The sequence below is a fragment of the Vanessa tameamea genome, chromosome Z, assembly GCF_037043105.1.
Source record: "Vanessa tameamea isolate UH-Manoa-2023 chromosome Z, ilVanTame1 primary haplotype, whole genome shotgun sequence".
NCBI classification, from domain to species: domain Eukaryota; kingdom Metazoa; phylum Arthropoda; class Insecta; order Lepidoptera; family Nymphalidae; genus Vanessa; species Vanessa tameamea.
This window is the reverse complement of record NC_087341.1, coordinates 1,643,306-1,666,886: the sequence shown is the minus strand read 5'-3', so window position 1 is coordinate 1,666,886 and position 23,581 is coordinate 1,643,306. Positions and strand designations below refer to the sequence as shown.

The 23,581-nt window shown below is 33.3% G+C and overlaps 1 protein-coding gene across 2 annotated transcripts in view; it reads right to left on the bottom strand.

The window, feature by feature from the left end:
• The window catches only part of LOC113403989 (uncharacterized), a 177,649-nt gene extending 154,348 nt beyond the window's left edge, over positions 1 to 23,301 (bottom strand). For both annotated transcript variants that reach the window (XM_064220259.1, XM_064220260.1), the window contains exon 1: positions 23,014 to 23,301. The gene's annotated coding sequence lies outside the window, so the exon portion shown is untranslated. The remainder of the gene's footprint in view (positions 1 to 23,013) is intronic.
• Between the last annotated feature and the right edge of the window lie 280 nt (positions 23,302 to 23,581).

The window sequence follows — 23,581 nt, the reverse complement described above, 5'->3', positions numbered from 1 at the left end:
AGCTTGCAACACTACGAACATTGATTATTATTTATATAGTTATTTGATTTTTATTGAAAATACATTACATTTAAAGCAATTAATATTCATCAAAAGCCTATTAATCTACCACGCTTGGCCTATAGCCTCCACTCCTGCTACGATATGTGTTGTTGAATATAATGCACCAGATTTTCAAACGAAACGTATATATTTTTTAACGACATCTTCCTTTGCCACCGAGCATAAAATGAATTATAAATACAACTTAAGTACATAAAAATTCAGTGGGCTTAGAAACTATTGTGCTTCCTCGGCTTGTAAGTTACGATAGCCACAAGCATGTATCATCGCAAACAATTGAATCAAAGCCACCTTCAACGTGTCCAAAAGCCGGTTCTGCATAATGCAGTGCGTCTGATTCAAATTTTTACAGTTCGTAGGTCATAAACAAATGTCGTAGAATGTCATGTATGGTGGCGCGAGTCACTTTTGAAATCTACTATAAACTCCACTTTCCAAGATTAACAATTGGGGTGTTAACTTAAACTCCCACAAACTTAAATCTGCAATTGTCAATAAAACAAATTATATGTATTTCATAATCGATCAGGTTGTCCCAAGGAGGGTTGGTAGATATATTTGTGGCAGAATTACTGCCCCCATACGTAGACTTACTCGCGACATTCTCTGCTGAATAAGAGACAGAAATTATAAACACAAATTAAATACATGAAAATCCAACGAAATTTGTGTTTGAACCAGAAAACCTTGATTAAGATTTACGTATTCTAATCACATTAAAGTGGATATTAACGGAAAGAGAAATTCACCAAAACATTACTTCAAAATCTTGCACATCCGTTTGATACTCCTGACAATTCATACCCTATATATTTAAATGACATTTATTACTAACATAAATACAAAAGACATGAGATTAATTTCTACGAATTTCTCCTGACATATCTCATTTGCTTGATAAAGGATGCCATTGTCGTGACAAGAGCAATCATTGTATTGTTTGAAGATTGGCGGATGTTGGGTCGGTAGTTAGAGGAATTGTTTTGTGTTAGCACTATTAATTGTTCTATCAAAGCTAGAAAATTAGTGTGACGATGTTTAAATTACTTCTCGCTTCTTGATGTGTACTTATTAATTAAGTTTTCATTTTGTTTTTCACTGTAAGACAGATTAATAAATTGGGCCACGTGATTATAGGTGGTCGCCTGTGTGCACTGTAACAAATATTAAGCATACCTTACATTGACAATGCGTCACCAATCTTGGAAAATAAGATATTATTTCTCTTGTGACTGAAGTTACACTGGCTTACTCACCCTTCAACAGTACTGAGCACTACAGTTTAGAATATCTGGTTTAGAATATATTGGGTAGTACATACCCAGTCGGACTTGCGCAAAGCCCTGCCACCAAGTCCACGATTTGCTATTATTAATTACTAGCGACTCGCCCCGGCTTCCTCTTAAATATCAGTATTAATCAGTGTTTCTCTACTATATTGTTCATATATTATACATATTACCCTTCCTCTTCAATCAATCTATCTATTAAAAAAAACGCATAAAAATTTGTTATGTAATTTTAAAAATCGAAGCATACGCAGGGTCAGACAGCGATAAACGACTTTGTTTTATAATATGTAATGATGACTTTTAATTTTGACATAAGTATAAATATAAAGTAAAAGTAACAGCTTAACTGGCCCCCTGTTGGGCTAATTCCTGCTCTTCTTTTGAAGTTTGAATCTTATTCCAATGCGTTGCTTCAGTGTCAGTTGGATTTTCCACTCACACATGAGAAAGTCCATGCATTTACCTTTTACTGGTCTAGAAATAATAAACTAATTAGATTGTAACTTGAATTAGCATTTGCTATCTTCCATGCAATCCAAATTCTAACTTGATCATCTAGTTTTTTTTCGCAATATATACCTATTCGCCAATGGTTAATCCTTCGAGAAGTATTTATCAAATTTTAATGTAATAGGCTTCATCAAAATATGCTATTGCTAAGAGCCGAGATGGCCCAGTGGTTAGAACGCGTGCATCTTAACCGATGATTTCGGATTCAAACCCAGGCAGGCACCTTAATTTATTCATGTGCTTAATTTATGTTTATAATTCATCTCGTGCTCGGCGGTGAAGGAAAACATCGTGAGGAAACCTGCATGTGTCTAATTTCAACGAAATTCTGCCACATGTGTATTCCACCAACCCGCATTGGAGCAGCTTGGTGGAATATGCTCCAAACCTTCTCCTCAAAGAGAGCGGAGGCCTTAGCCCAGCAGTGGGAAATTAACAGGCTGTTTATGTATGTTATGTTATGTAATATGGAACACACGTACGTCGTATTCCGTCTAACTCTGTCATTTTAGAAACGAATATTGCTATTCTTGTCAAACCTCAAGAGTAACCCTTCCATTATTTGGGAATCGAACAATATGATTTACAAAAGATAAGGTTAACTGACAACAATAAGCAAAGAGTTTCGTTTGATGAGAAAAGTTTTATTTTGAAATTTATACAGAAGTTATCTTTACTCCGCAAAAGTATGAAATATAATTAATTCCGCAGAAAAAAGTAATTTATTTGAAGACAGAGATATTATCTAGGACTTTGTCACATAAAAGGATGATATCAGATTATTATTTGGAAATAAAATCTGTTTTCTTACTGTTAACTTTGCGGTCCAAACGAAATTTATAATTCTTGTATTTTAAGTTACACTTTGGTCCAATGCCAGTGTAAAATTCAAGTACGAAAATGTGAGCACTCCCAGATTTAGGAGCTCAGTTATCTCGAGAGCTCGGAAATACTCTAAACGGTTTCAGTATATTGGAGCCTTTGTAATTACTCCTTGTAATAGGGAACATAAGGACTTTGGCCACCAGCAAATAAATTCAACCAATCACCGGATAGTTAATTGTATATACATTTGTAGTACATGCATATATTTATAGATACAATATGGCGGTCAAATGGACCAACTGATAAGAAGTTTTTTCTTTTGCTGGTAAACTGGCCACTGACAAAGACAAATATTCCTTACACGGTCAAAACGCTGATAGTCATGAGATCAATAGAGAGAAGTAAGGAAGGATTATTAGGGAGGGATCTGTGGTAAAGATAGGAACAACTCTAAACCAGTGACACTCAAACTTCCAATTCACATCGGAATTCATTCAAAAGTCGACAAAGGTAAGAACACCTTGAATGCTGAAGACAACGAAGAATAAAACATATCATGCTATGACTACATTTGCTTAGTAAGCAAATAAAAAAGTGTAATTAAGTGAAGCAAAGACGCAGGCGTTCAACCAGTAGAGATGAAATAATAGATTTTTTTTTTTTTTAAATGAGATTTTTTTAAGGTATGCGGTGGCTTCCTTTGGTATAATGATATCCTTCTGCATCTTCTAATATTAAACATAAAAAATAAAGCAAATTAAAAATAAATTTATATTTTTTAATTTAATTTAATTTTGACGACAGTTTTTTATCAGCAATTAATTGGCATTAGCACTCCAAAATATTGACTACGAGTTAATTAGTGGGTAATTTTATTTAATAAGCGATTAATTAGCGGACCCGTTAATATTGTATTCGAATTGCCTTCGAAATTGGTTTAACCAACACAAACATAAATTGATAATTTAATAACACAATGTCCACGAAAATATTAATTTCTATACGTAATAGAAACATTTAAACGTTTCAACGTATATGAAATACGTTTGTGAAATTTATTTATTTTCATAATTGAATGCAATTGATTTCAGAAATTAGTTCGATTTTTTTCTTTGTTATAGTTATGACGAACAAAGGCATCTGATGGTAAGTCGTCACCACCGCCCATATAATATATTTTCGATGTACGAAATGTTAACCACCCTGCGCCACCAACCTTGGGAGCTAAGATGCCAATATATATAATTATTTTTGCCTACTCACGCTTCAAACTTAAATGAACACAAAAATACTAAGAATGCTACTGATGAAAGGGTGGTACCGTCCCAGATGAACTTTTATATATTATTATCTTATTTCTAATAATTAAATGTTTACTGACATTGGCACGATAAAATCTGTGGTCTTTTGTAAAAAAAAAGATGGTTAAAATTCAACTACATTGAATGGACAACAACAACATTAACAGCCTGTAAATTTCCCACTGCTGGGCTAAGGCCCCCTTTGAGGAGAAGGTTTGGAGCATATTCCACCACGCTGCTCTATTGCTCTATTTTAATGGATGACAAAACCTTATTAAATAAAGCTGATTATATAAGCAATCACCACCACCAGCCTTTGGCAGGTTGTGTAAAACTTACAAGCAAACAGTGGAATTAAAATAACACATCAAACTATTGTTATGATAGGAAATTTAATTTGTCAACAAAATTACTGCTACACTTAACATATAACTCGTTCATTATATAAGCTTATATTTTTCAGAAAGGTGAGTTCCGACATAAAGTATGTTTATATGTTTTATGAGACATAGTCAATTAGGTCAGCGCAGTCAGAGAGAAAATTGTCAGTGGGATCCTACCACGATAAACACAGACAAAACTATAAAATATAGACAAGATTCCGTATGGGAAAATTTAATTTGGAATTATATGAAACAGATTAAAAATATTCACCTCGAATGAACTGCGGTTTGAAAGAGACATGAAACAATTAAAATTGATTACCGCTGGGTGCTCTATTGACCACTAAAGGGAGGGGCTGCCGGTGGGTAATCATACTAGCAAATAACATCCTGGCTTCTCCAGTAAAAACATATTGATGATAAAATATATAAATATACTTCGGAATAGCCATAACGGTCCTTACGTAACTTTCATAATAACAATAACTATTAACCGTACAAATTGCGGAGTACTAACAATCACATGCAATTTTTTTATGTAGTTAATAGGATAAATATGATGGCGCATGATGCGCGATGTTGTTTATTTATACTGGTTGGAAAAGAGTGTCAATGGTAGTTGAACGGCGCTCTAGTGATGCGTCACGTCGATGGTACCGGGGCGGCCATCTTGGATCGACGGTTACATTCAAGATTTCCCGCGCACCACGTATGCGACACTATATCGCTAATTTCCGACATTATCTTTATTCTTTTGCAATAGATTCTGTGATTTTGATATATGATTTACGATATACGATTTCTGTGATTCTGTGTGTTTGTATATATGAATTTATCTGTGTAATTGATTTGTTTAATTAAAAACTTACTTAATTTGTTTATCGTTCAAATATAAAAGCGTTTGAATATACGCCCACTTGAATAATCCCGATTTTGCTAATAAAATGTATATAAATACAATTAAATAATTTTTATGTTAAAACATAATATTATCATGTTTATAAATATGTTATTAAACGTTGCGTGACTATAAGTGGATACAGAGGGATTTATCTCTTTCTGTCATCAGTAAATTGTAATTGAAAAAAAGAAGACAAAACATTATGCACCTATGGAACTGTAATACAACAATTATTTATTGTTAGTAAGGGGTCGGGTAATTTAAAACACTCTAAAAAGAACAAGCATGAACTCAAATAAACAAATGTGTTTTGTCGTACGAATAATAAATTTTATAATTAATATTAGCTAAGCATCCTGGCATCACACGGCTTCATAATTTACAACATTTATCTCAAAAAAAAAATTTAAAAAGAAAAAAACATAGCAACTATATTTTATACTATGTAGAGATTTTACAATTACTAAAGTATAAAATTTTCCCAAATAATCGCAAGCAGCTTATCGTACGTTAATTGTAATATAACAAAAACCTTCTGAACTGTCGACAACAACTATACAAACTTTAATCTCGACCGGATATATGACATACACATACGACACAACATTAATTTATGTATATAACGGAGAAATAAAAGACTAAAAATGATTAAATTTAGGTCATACATACATAATTATACATTCATCCATGCTACTGTGTTGCTACTATAAAAATCGTGACTGGATTGACGTTAAATGGTAACAAGAAAGCTAGCAACATCGTTGAATCGCAATTCCGATTCTCGGGACTAACAATGAAACTGTCACTAGTAAAAGCAATACATACACAGGTTGTTCTATTTTATAATAAAAATATTTAAATAATTTATAAGGACGTGTTAATTTGTTAAAATTTTGTTAGATCCGAACATTAGATACAATAAAGTATCTATTTATAATATATATGTATAACTAGCGACCCGCCCCGGCTTCGCACGGGTGCAATGTTGATACGAAATATACTACAGAATGTCTTACAACGTTCACAGTTTTTCAGTCATTAGATTATACTAACCGCTATGTCCCTACGTTTTAAATCTGTAATATCTTTGAGAATATTCATTTAAATTACATCCTATATAAGGCCATATTGATCTATATTAAATGCCCAATGTATTTAAGGTACTTTATTGGATAAGAATTAATGTTGTATTGCTTTAAATCGCTTCGAAAAAAAGCCATTATTTCTCGTAAAAAGTAAAGGATAAAAAATGGTTGTAGGGGGCTATCCCTTAGAGATAGACATATACCATCACGGACTTTTTTGAAGACCTTTTAAAGGTGTACAATACTGTAGTACATTATTTTGATTGATCAGCCAGCGTTTGCAATGTAAGCGCAAAAAATGTGTTTATTTACGACATCACTTCAGAAACTTCTAAATTTATCGGTGTTTCTCTACTATAATGTGCATGTATTAAACATATAAACCGTCCTCTTGAATCAATCTATCTATTAAAAACTACATCCGTTGTGTTACTTTAAAGATCTAAGCATACACAGGGACAGACAGCGGTAAGCGACTTTGTTTTATACTATGTAATAATGATACATGTATATTACTAATTTCGTGCAGATCTACGGATAGACCCGATCGAAACCTATTCACAATTATAGATCATTAACATATATCCGCAAAATTAATATAATCGACATACTTATTTCGATATTAAATCCATGAAATTCAATAAATATTTATAAATATAAATATAAATATTAAATAAATATAAATATTGGACAACATCACATACATGACTCTGATCCCAATGTAAGTAGCTAAAGCACTTGTGTTATGGAAAATCAGAAGTAACGACGGTACCACAAACACCCAGACCCAAGACAACATAGAAAACTAATGAACTTTTTCTACATCGACTCGGCCGGGAATCGAACCCGAGACCTCGGAGTGGCGTACCCATGAAAACCGGTGTACACACTACTCGACCACGGAGGTCGTCAAATTCAATGACATGACAATTCAACGGGCGGCCATTTTTGACGTTTACGGATGCATTCAAAAAGCTGCGTGGAGAATGATTATCATAACTTTTCACCAGCTAAATAGAAAATATAGATATTTGATTTTCACAACGCGTATAAAAATGTAAAGACATATAAAGACAAACGCCTATTCCATTAGAACTATAAAAAAAAAAAAAGTTACACGAAAATTATATGATAATTAGTATTTATTTAGTATCATTTATTTCACCCGAGAGAAGCGGGTTTTCATCTAGTATTTTAATATTCTTGCAAAAAAATCAAACATTGTAAGCAATAACGTGTTCCCAAAAATTCTGAAACGTATAATAAATAAATGGCATGCACACGGTCTATTTATGTTTTAGACAATAGAGACGATATGATATATAGAAATCTATATATGATATTATATATATAATATGTATATATCTTGTGTGGGACGCTACATACGTTGATACGTTGCCCCCTCTCATATCCGAGAGCCGGTGGCGCTGCGGAAAAAGCTGAAGCAAAAAAAATATCTAAATATTCATGTCTTATGTCAAATTACTTTTTTGTCCCATTTGCTGTCGAAACACTTGGCCCTTGGAGTAATGGTGCAAATAGCTTCATCAAAAGTATAACACCTCGCCTTATTGCCCTTCACTGGTGACAGGAGGGCTGGTTCGTTTTTAGCCCAGAGGATTGAAATTGCGATTCAACGGGGATGTGCTGTATTCTTGCCACCATTCCACGCGGTCAAGATTTATACTATTTTTAATTCATTTTTGTTTATATATTTAAGCACTTAACGTTATCAATTCTTGTATAAAAATAAAATATTATATTTCGTTAAAAAAAGAAAAAATAAATAGAAATTGTTATTAAACCAGCGCTAGGACTGCAGCTACAAACATGCCTTGGTTGGGTATCAAATTATGACTTGACCGATTTTGGTTTGGCCTACCTCAAAGGAGACTAGGCAACTACCCAGGATATATTTTAGTGTACAAGTGCGCAAATACCGGTGCATTATTTATTCCGTCACTCTCAGAAAGAGTTCACGCGTGGGATTTCCAGCTTCTAGACTTCGGACTGCTACTGAATATTTTCGACGCAAAAACTCAATAACTTATTTTCGACTCGAACTGAAACCTAGCCACTTGTTCAACTAGTACCGTGTACCAGTATCAAGTAATACCATGCGTATCAAAATTCAATCGGTGTCTTGGTGTTCCAGTTCAGAAGGTGAATGAGCCCGTGTACTGTATTATGGTTCTGTTTAGGGTATATATTATAATTAATAAATCTGTCGCTTCTAGACATATCCTAGACCCACGCATGTCATCTAGTGTTGGCTATCTCTACTGTACCGTTGCCTAAATTAGTTTTCGTCACGTATTGCCAACTGATGTGCGGGTTCAAACCAACAGGCAAGCACTGCTGTATTTTCATATGCCTAATTTGTTTTTATAATTCATCCCGTACTCGGTGGAGAAGGAAAACATCATGAGGTACTGTTACCAACCCGTATTGGAGCAGCGTAATGTAGGTAACCTTCTCCTCCATAGGGAGGGGGTCTTAGCCCAGTAGTCGGACATTAATAGGCTGGTACTTTTACTTAACATATTGTCAAGGTCACATAGTAAAAATCGAAATACCTATTTGAAAAACGAGATTCCTATATCAGTCGATATAATATAATTAGGCAGATACAATCCACTGCTTTAAAGGACGCTAATTGTGCTACGAGCGCTCATTTCTCGTATATCATTTCAATATCCTTATTTACACGTATTTATATCTTTGTCAAATAATTCCTTTATGACAGACTCCGTCATTCTCATTCGGCATCACCCTACTTAGAGTCGTGTTTCGAAAGTAGGTCAATTGCTAGAGATAGCTTTTTTCCCGCGACTTGATTCGAATGAAAGTTTGGTTGATAATTCATTTCTATTCTGAGCTTCATGTTTCAGATTCGATTCTGATTTAGATACGTTGTCTTATATTCTGGAAATATTTATATCAGTGATATTTTTCTAATTATTAACGCATACTTTTTTATGATATATGTATAGACGGACAAGTAAATGGACCACCGGTGAGTGGCCATCACCATAGACAATGGCTCTGTCAGAAATATTAACCGTTCCTTACATAGCTAAAGCGCCACCAACCTTGGGAACTAAAATGTCTCTTGTACCTGTGGTCACTCATCGTTCAAACCGGAACACAACAATACTGAGTACTGCCGTTTGGCGGTAGAATATTTGAAGTGAGTGGTAAACTTGACGGGCTTGTACAAAGCCCTACCACTAAGTAAACCGTAAACCACCAAGTAATCTATACATATAATAAAATTGAAGTGTCTGTTTGTAATAATATTAAAATAATATTAAAATAAACACTTTTTACTAAATGCATAATATGTATGTATACGCGGTACATATAACAAAATAACATTTTTTAAAATTTTTGTCTGTCTGTCTGTTCCGTCTAATCTGTGGAACGTCTGGACCGATTTTGACTGGCAGACAGCTGATGTGATAAGGAGTAACTTACTTTTATTTTAGAATTACAAATAAAATTATTAAATTTTTAGATTTCTTATTTTTATTAATGATTTCTTTTTGTTATCTGATCTAATCAAGCCAGCTATAAATTTGTGTTTTTATCTACAAACTTGTTTTATTATCGTCCCAGTACCTCAGAGGCTGCCTGAAAAAGATATCTCTTGTTGCGTAAGTGCACCGTTGTAATTTTTTGTTTTTATTTATTTCAGCTTACTTCTAGCTTGATGATGATGATTACAACAACAATACACCTTTAATAAACCTTAACTTCATGTTCCAAATGTTGCAATATTAACCGAATGAGTTAAAATATTAGTATACACAATTAAATCGCCTTAGACGTTGTATATGGTCTGCGGTATATTAGCTATCGAGGCTCAATTATCAAAGTCAAATGAACTAATTTGATTCTGATTGGCCAGTGGTAGTCGATGATATAGTTGGCAATCGACGAGCGATTAAATTAAACCAATTAGACAATCTTACTTTGACCAACTTTTCAGAAACAAGGGCTTAGTAGTGTTGCATTAACAAACCATAAATGTTCACTCGGCCGAACAGAACCCTGCCACGGAATTGGTTTCATGTGGCAAAATATCATCCGACACGTGTAAGTTCCCTCGTGATATTTTCCTCAAACTCGAAGTATGTCATGAAATAAAAATGCGAGAACTCAATGTTTTCCGAATATCCGAATTAAGGTCCACGATTTAGACACATAATTTCTGCAATATTTTATTTATACGAGTTCTTTTTTTAAATATTCGCTCGCTGATTTACTCCATAAATGCGCTTTGTTGTCATTTCTCTGTACATGTTATTATAAGTAAATACAAACATAATAATTTCTACACTCTCTGAAGCGCCACTTAAAATCTAACCCGTCTGGGTACTCAGTATTGTTGTGTTCCGGTTTGAAGGGTGAGTGAGTTAGTGTAACAGGCACAAGGGTTTGATACGACTTGGGAACCTTCAAGAAAAGAGCGTACTATTTCCTGAAAGGCCGGCAACGCACCTGCAAGCCCCAGGTGTTGCAGATGTCCATGGGCGGTGGTAGTCACTTTCCATCAGGTGAGCCTTCTGCTCGTTTGCCACCTATGACATAAAAAAAAAAAACAAAACGAGGGACATAACATCTTAGTACCCAAGGTTAGTGGCGCAATGGCGATGTATGGAGCGGTTCATATCTCTTACAGAGCCATTGTCATCAGGTGGCCCATTGGCTCGTCCGCCAAACTATATCCAAACAAATAATAATATACATATATACGTATATTTATTTCATTTATAATAAAAAATTCACGCTTTGTGGGTTAATCGTTTATAGTAATATTGCGTTTTACTTTGCGCTTATATCTTATCTCGTGTGGGATTCGCACATTCATCGGAATTTGAGAATGAGGGAATAGGGAGTGCACATGTTTTTGCGCGCACAATTGTGCACTGCAATAATGGTCTGCGCAGTTGGCGATTTTATTTTGAGAATGTCGACGTGATCAGGATCATCATCAGGTCTATGTACATATATATTACAGATTAGTGTTATTGCACAACCACACCTACATACAGTCTGAGTCGACATACATAAATTTAGTTACTTTATTTGTTTATATATATATACATATATATATTAAGATTGCTTACATATTCGAGTAATGTTTGTAATTATTTTGTGATTTACATTTTTATAAAAATTGTGTGTTGCTTCTATATAGTTTTATTTTGCATAAGTAAATGGTAAATAGTATTTTTTTTTATTTTCTAGATATTTTATTTTTAGTGTCAACATATTTTAAGGTTGTATTAATATAGTCTTCAATAAATAAATACATTTTATTACCACAGTTTTAAGCCTCAGAAACCTATGAATGCTTCAGTCATATTCTAAAAAAATATTAAAACTCCTTTGGGCGATCAGTGATTACTGCTTAATCAAGTAGGCTTTGTTCGTTTCGAGTTTCGAGGTAGATTGAATGATAATTCCATTACATAACCCGATATTAAATATATTCAGACGAAATAATGCACATCTGATCCCTCATTGGTTAATCGCAACGATAAGACCATACTGGACCAATGACTGTTCAGTATTTAGTCATAGAAGTAAATCATCATAATTCTTAAAATCTAAAAAAAATGACAAATTTTGTTTTAAATTTAATTAAGTATTAGTTGCGTGATTATGGTTAGGCTCAGTGCGTTTCATATCACGGCAGGATAACAAATCTGGCTGACTTCAATGGCCGCGTTCATTTGCCCATGGGATTGCTCCTGATGGTCTTTTTCTACCACAATATCGTTTCTTACGCAAAGTAATAAAGATCTTGGAGCTTAACTCAGAATAAAATTAGCGGCTCTTATGACACACAAAGATTTAAGATGAATGGACTTAATTCTACTCAGCTAAAATAACACGGCACTATTAAAACAATAATAATTATTATAAATATACTTTAAATATTATAATTTATACGAAACGAGGTCATCTTATTTTTATTTCAAGTACAAAATATTATCTGTATAAGGTATAGACATGAGAGTTCAAAATTCAAAATGAATTCAAAATGGCGGAGGTAGAATACCTGCCATTTTGAATTTGTGATGACGTAACATAGATAATAATTAATAATAGATATTAGTCAAAACCCGACGAAGCAGATAGATCGTTTGTATAAATCAATTTGTTTGACGTGACATCATTTGTATAGACTTCATGTGTATAGACTGAAATTAAGTGTCCGGATTCATACGATAATTACTAATGCATTTTCTTATTCACGGCGGAATGGCAGACGGGAAAATTAACCACCATTTAATAGCTATAAACCCCCCTTTTCTTTTCTATGATGTTTGATATATATTAAAAAAACGTATAAGTATGTAAAAAAAAACGGTCAAGTGCTAGTCGAACTCGCGTCGAGAGAGTTTTGTACTATCACATTAGAAAATAAGATGAGAAAAGTTATATATGTTCTCTGTGTTAGGAATATTACGTTAGAAAAATATAAAGAACGAAAAAAAATTAACCATGCAAGCTCTGTTTCGAGGTGAATCTCTTTGTACAAACATTCACGTAAAACCGGACTATTTGTGGACCTCGTAGAACTATATTACTACCATAATAAGCTACAACTTTTATTCTATGACATATAAAATAAAATATAATATACAAAAAAAAACTTGATTTCTTCAAACACTGACGGCTATCTGCGATAACGAATAAAGCAAAAGTATAAAAAATTGCATTGCAAAACACAGGAACAGAGAGTTAACATTGTGTCGGACATGGGGATGCGTCATCGGCTGGGCAGCGCTTGAACTTCACCTATTTATTTGCGGTCATTAGTCTCTCACTAAGAGACGCACACGCTTGTTCTTGTAACTCGATTTTAGGTATCAAGTAAATCTATATTAATATTATAAATGCGGATGTAACTCTGTCTGTCTGTTGCTTTTTCACGGCAAACCACTGAAACGTAGTTATGAAATTTAGGAACTCTAAGAAAGGACATAGGCTACTGCTTAATGCCTGACGAACCAAACCTAAGCCACCCTTAAAACGCAGGCGATAACTAGTACGTAATTAGTACATAAATAATACTTTAATTGCTTTAAATGTCAGTACTAAGTATGGTTTAGTATAAAAAGATTATGGACGCAGTGTCCCGACAAGTTTAGATAGCAATTTAAGTTGATCAACTCCTTGTCAGCTCACACCGCCAATTGTTCTGAATTCGTATATATTTTACGCACTGATAACGAAAATGATCAAAATACTTGTAGCTTACATTTTCGAGGTCAAATATAAGATTTATCATTTTCACGTTTATTGTAATAAATACTGATCTTGAGATTAATTGTATCTATGAAACATGCAGGTCTTGAGAAGATAAACATTTTTTGTTTATTTAAATTTTCGTGTACTCAGTCGTTTCTTAGTAAAATACGAAGTAAAAATAAGGACTACCCGAAAGGACATCTGTATATCAGACTACAACTATTTTTATTAAATTATAAAAGTCACATTTTACTTAAACAATAAATTTGATAATCAATAATCTGTATTTATTTATTCATTAAGTACGAATAATCGATCAAATTAATTTAATGCTACTTATTGTTAAACAAAATATCATTTCGATCAACATTACGTGGTTGATCTCCGAGTTATTATTATGGATCGTAACGTAAAATAAATGGGACGTACTCACTAGTAAATACAGATGTAGAGTGTGTCAGAGAAAACAATGAAAGTGTTTTTTATGGAAATTCTATAAGGTTTTGTTACGAGTTGTAAAATTGAAAAGAATAATGTTGCTTATTATAATGGTCTTTTATTAATAAATGAATAATTTTAAAATAAAATACTTATCAATGTAATATCCAATCGTGTCAAGTAGCGTCTGAGTAATCTAGACTTGGACCAGGGGTTAGAACGAGTGGGGGTCTCAGTACCCCGAGAACCCCCTCTAGGTGTTGGAGGCCCGCATGATGATTTCGGGTTCAAACCCAGGCAAGTACCACTGAATTTTCATGTGCTTAATTTGTGTTTATAATTCATCTCTTGCGTGTGTCTAATTTCAACGTAATTTTACACATGTGTATCCACCAATTCGCATTGGAGCAGCGTGGTGGAATATGCTCCAAACCTTCTCCTCAAAGGGAGAGGAGGCCTTAGCCCAGCAGTGGTAAATTTACAGGCAGTTAATGCATGTAAAGTGTAAAGTAATCTAGACAAGACTTATTAAGTTCATATCAGTCAAACAAGTTACAGGAGTAACTTCAATTAACCCGCCTTCATTTCGATATGTTCTCGGCATATGTTAATATTTACACTCAGAAGTCTGATTTAAGAGGTAACAAGTTACTGGACAGACCAATTCCCATTTGAACTCCACTGCCCAATTGGGTAAATATATCCGTACTAATATTGTAAACGACAGAATAACTGTTTGCCTAATGTCTGAATGCCAACGTAATATTATTTGACTTATAACATGACTGTATATACGAAATCTTTTCATCCTGTCTGATCGAGGTTTTACATTACAAGTATAGCTTACAAATATTGACTGAAACTACTTCTCCAAAAAAACGTTCTATCAATTTGTTGAAATCTGGGATAGAAAAATTTACATCTAATATAGCAACCTTTATGTAAATTTGAAGTTTTATCTTTCTACTGATTTATGTTAAATTAGACGAGAAACATGGATGATTTATAAATATTTAAAAAAATAGTAAAAGCTATTATTGAAATTATGTATTAAGATTTAATTAAGACTATAAAATTGACTGTATTGTTTTTGTAATTTCAATATGTAAATGTATTTTACTGGAATTTGGATCGTTTGTAATACAATGTACATCGTGTCTTCGAAGAACTTCAATATCTCATATTTTGTTTTAATTAAAAAATGTATCATTATGTAACAATTACATTGTCAATGATCATTAAAATTACATTCTCAGATTTTTCATGTGACTTTGTTACAATAGATCTAGTATAGTGTTGCCAACACAAAACAAAAGTTTCTGTAAATACAACATACATTAATAAAATGTATTTAGTGATAATACAAATATTTGCAAACATACAATTTGCCGACGGTTTCAGTGAAAACGCAACAGAACTCATTTCACAGTGAGCAATCACGTCGCACCGATCAATTGTAACATCGATTACACCACGTTCTGTTTTCCACATTAAACGTCAAAAGATATTTATTTTTTTATTCATAATCATAAGACCTTATAATAAACAAATTTACATTAGAACACTTAATAAATATACGGGTTAAAAACGGATTAATGAAAATTTAGTACGCAACGCGTGTAATGAGCATATTGTTAATTGACTGTTGATTTTATAAATAAAAACTGAAATGTTTGAAATTAAAACATAATCACCCAAGCTGGTATAATAAAATTAAATAATATACATTCTACAATAAGAGTTATTATGTATGATGACGACACAAAATATCTCGTTAAACTCAATGTTAATAAAGCACAATTCGAATATGATTAAAATATACGATTGTTTTATCAAATGACATACGCAATAAATGGTAAATATAATTTAAGCAACAACCGGCAACTGTCCCACTGTTGGGCACAGACGGTAATGTCGGCCTCCTAAATTTGGATACGAAGGTACTAGTACTGGTCAAATTAATTAACCGTTTTCTCATATCAAGATTTAACGCAAAGGCTTGGGTGGTTCTGTAATGGTAATACATCGTTGAGTTCATTATTTTCCATACTGACAGTCGACTTGTCCGCATTTCAGCTTTTGTAAAATAGTTTTAGTACATTTTATGTTCTTTTAAATGTATATCTGTCTCGCTCTATTATTTACCATGGCTACAAGAGTAAAGAGCGTCGCCGATGCTTACACTTAAATCTCAACTTGTAACGCTTTAGCTATTGTTATGAGAATACTGCATTAGGTAGATTTTATAATTTATGATACGAGACGACTATATAAAAATATCTTCTATAAAAAACGACTAACCGACAGTCGATCATAATAAGGTTAAGCTAATTTAATAAAAAAAAAATTTTATCTGGATGAAGTTTATTTCAGACCGGAGCCGAGATGGCCCAGTTGTTAGAACGCGTGCATCTTAACCGATGATTTCGGGTTCAAACCCAGGCAGGCACCACTGAACTTTCATGTGCTTAATTTGTGTTTATAATTCATCTCGTGCTCGGCGGCGAAGGAAAACATCGTGAGGAAACCTGCATGTGTCTAACTTCAACGAAATTCTGCCACATGAGTATTCCGCCAACCCGCATTGGAGCAGCGTGGTGGAATATGCTCCAAAAACCTTCTCCTCAAAGGGAAAGGAGGCCTTTAGCCCAGCAGTGGGAAATTTACAGGCTGCTAATTATTTCAGACTTGGTTAAAACTTCAACTGTCAACTTCAATAGTCAATTCGAACTGGTCCAAGCAGTCCCGTTGCGTCATTTATAGCCTATCTATTGTGCCAACTATATATAAAGTGGAATATGAATTTTCAATGAATGAACATTGACGTCCGTTTGCTATTTAATATCTGCAGTCCATGTTTCAATATTTTTTAATATTTAACACCGTTATGAAATTTATATATAAAAATTAATGTTATACTTCATTTTATTTAATATATTCGATTGAAAAATTTATACTATTTTGCTGTGTGTGTGTGTGTGTAATGTTAATTTACGTTACCATGAAAAAATTACAACTGTATTAAATGCTTTAAATCTTATATATACACATTTCATTGCATATTGTAGACCTTAAAAAAGTCTCCAAAAAACTCCGCGATGGCATATGTCTATCTCTCAGGGATAACCAGCAGTAACCAGTAATTTTGTATCCTTTACTTTTTACTATAAATAATGGCTTTTTTGCAAAGCGATTTTAAGCAGTACAGCATTCATCCTTATCCAATTAAGTAGCTAAAATTATTGTGCATTTAATATAGACCAATATCGACTATTACAGCATGTCATTTTAATTAATATTTTCGAAGATATTACAGATTTAAAATTCAGGGACATTGCGATTTGTATTGTCTAATGACTGAAAAACTCTGAAGGTTGTATATAAAGACATTTTGTAGTATATTTAGTATAAGCATTGCACCCGTGTGAAGTCGGAGCGGGCCGCTAGTATAGTATATTTAAAAGAAGTACAGTTTGTTTGTTTGTATGAAAGGGGGGGGGGTTAATCTTCGGACGAACTTATTATCTAATTCTAGTATTTATTCTCAGATAGAAAGCTACATAAGTCTTTATCATTTTCTTTATTAATAAAATGCATCCATGCAAAGCCGGGGCGGGTCGCTAGTTATATATATTGAAATGATAAAGAAAGTTATATTTAAGTGAGAAAATGTTGGGGACTTAAATGATTAAACTTCGTTTTAAATCCTTACTTAGAATTTAAAAGGAGGTTCTCTACCTCCGTTTAAATTTTTGCGGTATTAGTCGTATTAGTAAAACAAATCAAAGCCGTATTATTCGTATCCGTCCACTGTGGCACCAATATGCTATATCTGTGCACAGATATATGATATACATATTATAAATAAGATTACAAATGTTCACATTTAAGGTGCTCTAATATTTCAAAAGTGTTATGATAATGTCTTAATTTCGTATACGACGGCTAATTTTAAAGAGTAGTTATTTGCGCAGTCATTTGCGCAGTCGATGAGTATGAGCAAAAATATTTACCTGAAATGCACGCTTAGGCTAGCCTATGCATCGAATCATCAATTACGTTAGCCGGACATCGGACACTTTTTTTATTCGAGTTTCACGTTACTCTGGGATTATTATAAATTACGAAGTTCTATTTTCAAATTGAAATGTTAAGAAATACGTTAAACATTCATAAATTTCATTTAAAAACTACATTATTACTTTTTACAGCAACAAATTGCCATAATATCAATAAATAACAATATTATTTTATTTTTATTGCGTTCTCGCCTTGCTTAAAATAAGTCTTGATAAAATTATCTTTTGTATGATATCTGAGGTATTTGATGCAGCGTTAATCTTTGATGTTATAAGGAGGTAAAATTTATTTGTCTGTATGTACGGGTTCATCTCAGGAACTAATTAAACAATACCAAAAAAAAAACACTCGTCTAAAACTATATTATTCCAGAGTGCTATGTTTTAAATAAAATTTATATCGTACCATTTTATTTATTAATAAATGCAATAACCCGAAAATCTATTGATTATAAGTTTACGAAAGCTATACGTCGAGCCGAGATGGCCCAGTGGTTAGAACGCGTCTTAACCGATGATTGCGGGTTCAGACCCAGGCAAACACCACTGAATTTTTATGTGCTTAATTTGTTCTTATTTTGTAATCACACGGCGGTGAAGGAAAACATCATGAGGAAACCTGCATGTGTCTATTTTCAACAAAATTCTGCCACATGTGTATTCACCAACTCGCAATATAGCAACATGGTGGAATATACTCCAAACCTTCTCCTCAAAAGGAGAGGCCTTATCCCAACAGTGGGAAATTTAAAGGCTGTTAATGTAAGATAAAAAAGATAAAAAACTATATAGGCACCTTATAGTATGATATGATTTACGTGTTAAAGACACAGCACGTAAATCATTTTACACACAGTGATTCAAGAAGAGAGACAGTTTATAAAATGCATAAACCTGGTCCGATTTCTTTGAATACAACTATTAATTGGTCAACACGGATATTAAATGAATTTAAATCTCTTTCATTATAGTTTACGATTTTCGAAAAATAAAGTTGATCATTTCGTTGAAATGGAAATATTTTAAGAAGCAAAATTTGATCCGGGACATTTTTATTGCATTTATTTATGTACCTTCAATTATATTAAAATACTGTTTAGGCGGATCAAAATCGATGAAAAATTTTACGCTTAGAGTATCTATGAATTTTTTTAGTGTATCGTTAATAGTTTTATTGGAATAGTTACAAAACAATGACATGTTTTATATTCAAATTATTCCCAAACATATGCGTTGCGTAAAATATATGATACTAGTTGAACCCGCTGCATCGCCCGCGTTAATTTTAGTTACTGGCAAATATAATCAATTTATCATTTAACAAATAAAAAAAAAATTATACTTAATTAATCAACAAATCTTATTATTATTTTAAAATAATACGTTTTGAAAAAAAAAACGTCTAGATTTAGGCTCGGGCGCAATCACAGGGCTTATGGACTAATAAATATGGCTTAAAGAAAAACTATGCGAGTTTCTTGCCGTTTCTTCTCGCTGGAGGCCGCTTTCCGAAGCAGCAGTAGAGTTGAAATATTTACGATTCATAAATACTTTATTATAAACTTTACTTGAATATTGTTCATTTGATTTGATTTAAATATCTTTAAAGAACTTGCATACAACCCTCAATCTACAAATTCACTCATGGGTTGAAACACACGTACACCTGCCCACCCACTCACTCACTCACGTCGCACCAAATGTTATCAACATTGGTTCAGTGGTCTAGCCGTGAACAGTAACAGACAGATATATTCTCGGCTTTATAATATTAGTATAGATATAATATATAAAACATTATAGCTCTTTATAAAATGTACAGGCGCTTACAAAAATTCTTTATAAAAGTTCGCATGTTAGAGAGTCGTTAGGTTGAACCGTTGGGTATTTAACTAGCTAAGTGTTCCGACTTTACACGGGGAACTACAAAAACCGCATGTTTTTTTTTTTTTTTAAATAATAATAATATAGTCTTTATCACGTCGACATAAATGTTTCGTTCTTCTAGTAGATATCTTATTAACTTTAGATCCGAAAGCCAAGGGTTTATAACGGTCAGGCCAAAAAAAAATTGGGTTCATATAACAAGAAATTCTCAATAGCAGCCTGAAATCCAGAAATTGATAGACATAGTGCCTCGTAAAGCACGTCGTTGATTCTGCGCCTGAATTCATTCCGGTCAGCTCGAAGTTTAGATAGTTCAACTGGTCAGTTCCATTGGGAAGTATGTTGTCAAAATCGGCCGATAGAACATCACCATCATGACAAAGTCATGCTATCCATTCGTAGTTCGTTCACCGTACGCCCAAATCCGTATTTGATTAATCGTGTAAACAAAACAAATATCTAAACATAATACTGATCCAGATTAATCTCTAGGCATTGTGGACGGCTAACAATTTGACGTACGAAGTTTTTGTGTGCCTGTTATTGTTTTGGAAGCCATCGCCTGAAAAGCGCCCGCACCGACATTGTACTCTCCGACTACGTTGACTGAATAAGCTATGTCTGAAAAAACTCAACTCATATCAATAATTTGAAGCATATATTCGTTATCCATAATATTATATAATTTAAAATTGGATATCTGATATCTATAGTCTATTCCAACCATAAGTGATAAATAACATTTGACTTCGCTCCGACGCGACATCATTGGTCGAGAGCTTGAATAATCTATGACATTCATTATGGATTCGCGAAAAACGTTCTAAATGTCGAAGAGGCTGAAAAAGAAACTTTGAAATTACACGCCCAAACCACTGATTTGAGATTGATGAAAATTTGGTATGAAGCGAGCTTAAACTCAAATAATAGTTACGAACGACCCCTAAAACGCGAGTGAACCCGTCGGCGACTAGTACTTTGTATATAAGCAGTTGAGTTTCTTTGATTGCGAATTTTATTATCTACCAGCCGGATTAAAAAATATGTTGGCGTCAGGTAGCGTTTCATTTGTTGAGAATGATTATAGAAAATATATCATTACTTGTTGGTAGGGCATTGTGCAAGCCGGTCTGGGTAGGTTTACAGATAATATTCTACCGCCAAACAGAAGAAGGCCAACAGGTCTCTGTCAGTAGTTAATTTACCTTACTCAATCTTCAAACCGGAACAAAACAGTACTAACTATTGCTTCTTGACAATGTAACCAACCTTGGGAACGTCTTAATTCCCTTCGAATGCGTATTGGTGATGAGGAATGATTCGTATTTTCTTACGGTATGTCAGAGGTGATACATTTCCTAGTCCGTTTACACGTACGTCATGACATAAAAAACCGGTTCAACCCACTGCGCCCGGAACACTTGGTATCAATTTTGGTATTCAAGTAAATGGTGCTCTAACATTTAGCACAGTTAAGCTCGAAGGAGCTTTTATTACATAACTAGTTTATACTATTATTATAGTAGCTGCAAATATATATAGATATATTTAAGGACCTCATTGCAGTTACTCGAAGATTAGGGGTAAAAATCTTTGTATTGAGAAATTCTGGAACTCGTTCGAAATATTCGTAAATTTTGTTTTCAAAATAACGTAATAGTTGTGTATATATTATATCGATTTATTATTTTAAGTAGTAACTAATGTCCGTCATGTGCCGCAATGTATATTTCATTGTTTTTCATGTTTATTACGATTCAACAAAAATAAGCTCTAACTGTTAACATATAAGACATATTTTTCAATGAATAGAAATGAAATGAAATTGAACGAACGAACATTTTTTTGCTTTTGCGCGTTTGTATCGAGAAAAAATGAATCAAGTGGTCTCGTTCAATGAAGATTTAAGCCTGTTGATATTATTATAGTATGTACACGTTTACATTTTTTTATTCAAATACTATCTGAAACCACTTTGCGTGTAGATAACGACGCTTCACTTCTCGTGGAATAGTTCCATTGCTACAAACCCAGCCTTATTTAATAATCTAAATATTAGCTTACATAAAAAAAGAACTTCGAACTTGTAATTAATAAGGAACATAAAATGTTTTAAATGAGCTAAATCGAGCACGTATTTAAAATATTTAGCGTATAAATATTTACGACAATATTTAATTAAAGAAGACACCTAAAATGCCGCAACAAATCTACGGTAAAAGTGAAATTAATTTAAATAGTACATACAGGACTTATAAAATTTATTTCTAAATAACGACATGAAACATATTTAACAAACAGGATAATTATATACTTAGTATTTTAGGTTCAATTCAACCTATTCAACTGCTGCTAGCATTCTTGCCACCATTCCACGCGGTTGTGATTTATACAGTAACTATTTTTAATTCATATTTCTATATATTTAAGGACTTAGAATGAAAAGTTCGCGGTGCGCGTGTCAGATAATAAAAAAATGGATCGCATAAGCAGCATTAGAAATTATTTTAACTTTTCTATTCGGAACAAAAGTGTATGGAATTTTTTTTCTATATTTATATATATGTAAACGATCGCATTACAGATATTAAAGATATGTATCTTGTGGAATCTAAAATGACTGTAATATATTCCAAAATAAAATTCAAATATTAAAGAATAAAATGTCATTTAATTTTAAATAATCTTTATAGGAGTTCTTTCCGTCGCCCAAAAGTTTTAGACGTCTAAATCACAGTTATCAGACGCGGATTCCTATTTTACAAACTGCTCTCGCAAAAGTACTGTAATTCACGTCGTATTTAATTTAAGACCATATAATTTTAATTTCAAAGCAAATAATAGAGCAAACACAATTTATTTGTGTCTCGCGAAAGTATTCGAAAAAGTTTTTACATATAATTAGAACTTGTTGTAAACAGTCGCAAATTTTCAATACATTTTCGCAGCGCTTATATAAATATACATTAGAATAAAAACATACCTTTAATCGGTGATGACTGCGGTGATGAAGTTTCACTGTTTGTAGATTTTGAACATAAAATAAATTTTTAAAACGGTCTCAACCGTCATATTTACGAATAATTGAACTTATTCAGTCCATACCGCGGGGCGTTTGACCTTTCTGTAATGAAAGACACGGCGGAGGTATGTTTGTTTATTGATGAGCGCGAAGTTTTGGGTTCGGCGAGAGTCCCGAGCCTAACGCGTTTTACCGCTGGTAGTCGCGAGAACCGACTGAACGCTCCGAGCGTTCCGCAGCTCCGTTGGATTCAAGTAAGTTCGCTTATAGTGACGTACCGAGTTTTATAGCTACGTTTGCCGACACCTTACCGCCCTATGCGTATAAGCTCGGGCTGCTGCGATATAGCCTCCCTAACGCACCCATTAGAGGTTTTTATTTCTGTTTTATCATCCACGTTGCCATTTAAACGCCGCGTCTGACTAGAAATCTGCAGCAGATAGTATATACATATGTATTATTATTATTTAGTTGTTGTATTATGTTTTGATTGCTGTGTGCGCACGTATCACTCAAATGTTTTGAATTA